The sequence below is a fragment of the Schistocerca gregaria genome, unplaced genomic scaffold (assembly GCF_023897955.1).
Source record: "Schistocerca gregaria isolate iqSchGreg1 unplaced genomic scaffold, iqSchGreg1.2 ptg001153l, whole genome shotgun sequence".
Taxonomy (NCBI): domain Eukaryota; kingdom Metazoa; phylum Arthropoda; class Insecta; order Orthoptera; family Acrididae; genus Schistocerca; species Schistocerca gregaria.
In genome coordinates this window covers 105001-107500 of record NW_026062485.1, presented here as the reverse complement: position 1 = coordinate 107500, position 2500 = coordinate 105001, and the positions used below count along the sequence as shown (strand labels likewise).

The window sequence follows — 2500 nt, the reverse complement described above, 5'->3', positions numbered from 1 at the left end:
CCTAACTTACGCTGCACCTTAACCTAAGTTACGCTGCACCTTAACCTAAGTTACGCTGCACCTTAACCTAAGTTACGCTGCACCTTAACCTAACTTACGCTGCACCTTAACCTAACTTACGCTGCACCTTAACCTAACTTACGCTGCACCTTAACCTAACTTACGCTGCACCTTAACCTAACTTACACTGCACCTTAACTGTCACATGTAACGTCACAGGAATGTAGCTTTGCCTAACAGCAACCCTCTGAACATAGTTCACTGCTTGGATCCTCTGGTGTCATGTGTATTTCTTGATGCCATGGTGCGTACCCTCACATAAAGGTCTTTCGAGTGTTGCGTACTTTCTACACAGTCCCGCTAACCACTGGAAGGGTGTACCGCTACAGAACGAATATCGCCCTCCCCTCCTGCCCTTCCAAGCTGGTCGGTCAGGCGTTTGTTTGTGAAATGAGCCTTGCAGCTGTTCAGTTGCATTCGGTTGTCGATGCAGTCAGTGTACGTTGTGGTACGGCCTGTGTGGACTGTCCGCTGATGTACGCGTAACCCACACTGATCATCCGTCGTTACGTACTGAGTGACATAATGTGGCACATGCTTGACCGTACACCGGCTGCGCCCTACAATGGCGAATCATAAGGGCCATATGTTGTGCACGATGCTACTTGTCTCGTCTCCCCATTACAGCGAGATTGCACTGTTGTACGCCGTACAGACATGTGGTAGGTAGGTACGGACGAAAGTATTGCATGTTGGCCCCCCCCCCCCCCCTCCTCCCTCTGCCGGGAATCAGCGTGAGCCGTCTGTTGATGTAGCGACGAGGGTTTTCCTATTTAATCGTATTGCCCCACACAACATGATAGCACGGTGGACCGCGTTCCACATCTGCGACATGCTACAGAGGCCGGTTGACAGTCGACCGCGCAAGGGACATTGCACACGTGCGCGGACCATCTTCCACGTGTTCTCTCGTGTACATGCCGCAGTGTGTATGTGGGCTGATGTAGCGTGTCGTGACACATAACATGCAGGCATGCCAGAATCGTAGATTTCGCAAATGTAGATTGACGTATACGTTTGCTGCCAAAGATCCGCAAATGAACTGGAAATCAGTTGTTGAGCGGTTGTTCGCGCTGCAGGTGCATCGGTGATAGCGACGATCGGTACATCTATGAACCGGTTGTTTCGGCGGTACCCGCCATGCCCCCGAACCTGAGTTGGCCATGTGGGTATGAAGCGATACGAGGCTGTGGCTTGGCGGGACAGTCCCCGGCCGGTGAGGGGGGGCCGCCCGGCGTGCTGGCCGCGCGCTGCGTGAGCGCACGCACTACAGCCGGCTGGTGGGGGGCGCCCAGTGGCAGGAGCGCCGGCCGACGGGCCCGGCTGGCGTCCCAGCTATGCGCCGGCGCACCCTGCGCGCGGCGCCAGGCGGCCAAAGTGGGTTCTGCCGAGCCCGGTGCGAAGCGCGGTGGACATCTGCAGTGTGCTGGTCCGATTGCGGACTGTGTGCGTTGAGGATGCGCCGCCGCCCGGCACTCGGCGTCGCGACGCCGTCTGCTGCTCGGTCGCCCCCAGCGGTTCTCGCAGGTGGTTTGTATCGCAGCTCTGCGGACGTGTTGGCGCGTGCGCTGTGCTGGGAGAGTTCGCTTCTGCACCCAAGTGGGGCTTTGCCCTTCTGTGGCGCTGGCGTTGGAGCTGCCGGTCACCGTAGGTGGCGCGTGTTGTTTCCCGCCGGCAATGCCACGACAGCACGCTCCCGGGCCTCTGTCGGCAGCGGCAAGCTCAGTTGGGAGCACGGGTGTTCGCACTGAAAGCGTCTACTCGCCCATCTCCGGGCGATTGCGCCTCTCTCGAACCCGACCAAGTACTTAGGACGGCGCTGCGCGCCGCCGGGACCTGAGAGGGTTTCGAGGTGTATCGTGCAGGGGAGCTCAGCCTCCTCCTGTTTGCAGAATAATTGAGCGGACGCTTGCGTGTTCGCGCGGGCCCTCGGGACACACTCCCGGGCGGCCGGCTGCTCAGCTCTCGTTGACGCAGCTCCCTGGTTGATCCTGCCAGTAGTCATATGCTTGTCTCAAAGATTAAGCCATGCATGTCTCAGTACAAGCCGCATTAAGGTGAAACCGCGAATGGCTCATTAAATCAGTTATGGTTCCTTAGATCGTACCCACGTTACTTGGATAACTGTGGTAATTCTAGAGCTAATACATGCAAACAGAGTCCCGACCAGAGATGGAAGGGACGCTTTTATTAGATCAAAACCAATCGGATTGGCTCGTCTGGTCCGTTTGCCTTGGTGACTCTGAATAACTTTGGGCTGATCGCACGGTCCTCGTACCGGCGACGCATCTTTCAAATGTCTGCCTTATCAACTGTCGATGGTAGGTTCTGCGCCTACCATGGTTGTAACGGGTAACGGGGAATCAGGGTTCGATTCCGGAGAGGGAGCCTGAGAAACGGCTACCACATCCAAGGAAGGCAGCAGGCGCGCAAATTACCC

General features: G+C 56.9%; 1 non-coding gene across 1 annotated transcript in view; it reads left to right on the top strand.

Annotated features, from left to right (window-relative positions):
- Positions 1 to 2038: 2038 nt before the first annotated feature.
- LOC126328986 (small subunit ribosomal RNA) overlaps positions 2039 to 2500 on the top strand; it is a 1893-nt gene continuing 1431 nt past the window's right edge. The window contains exon 1 of the ribosomal RNA XR_007562090.1: positions 2039 to 2500. This exon is cut by the window's right edge and continues 1431 nt beyond it. This is a non-coding gene — a ribosomal RNA (small subunit ribosomal RNA).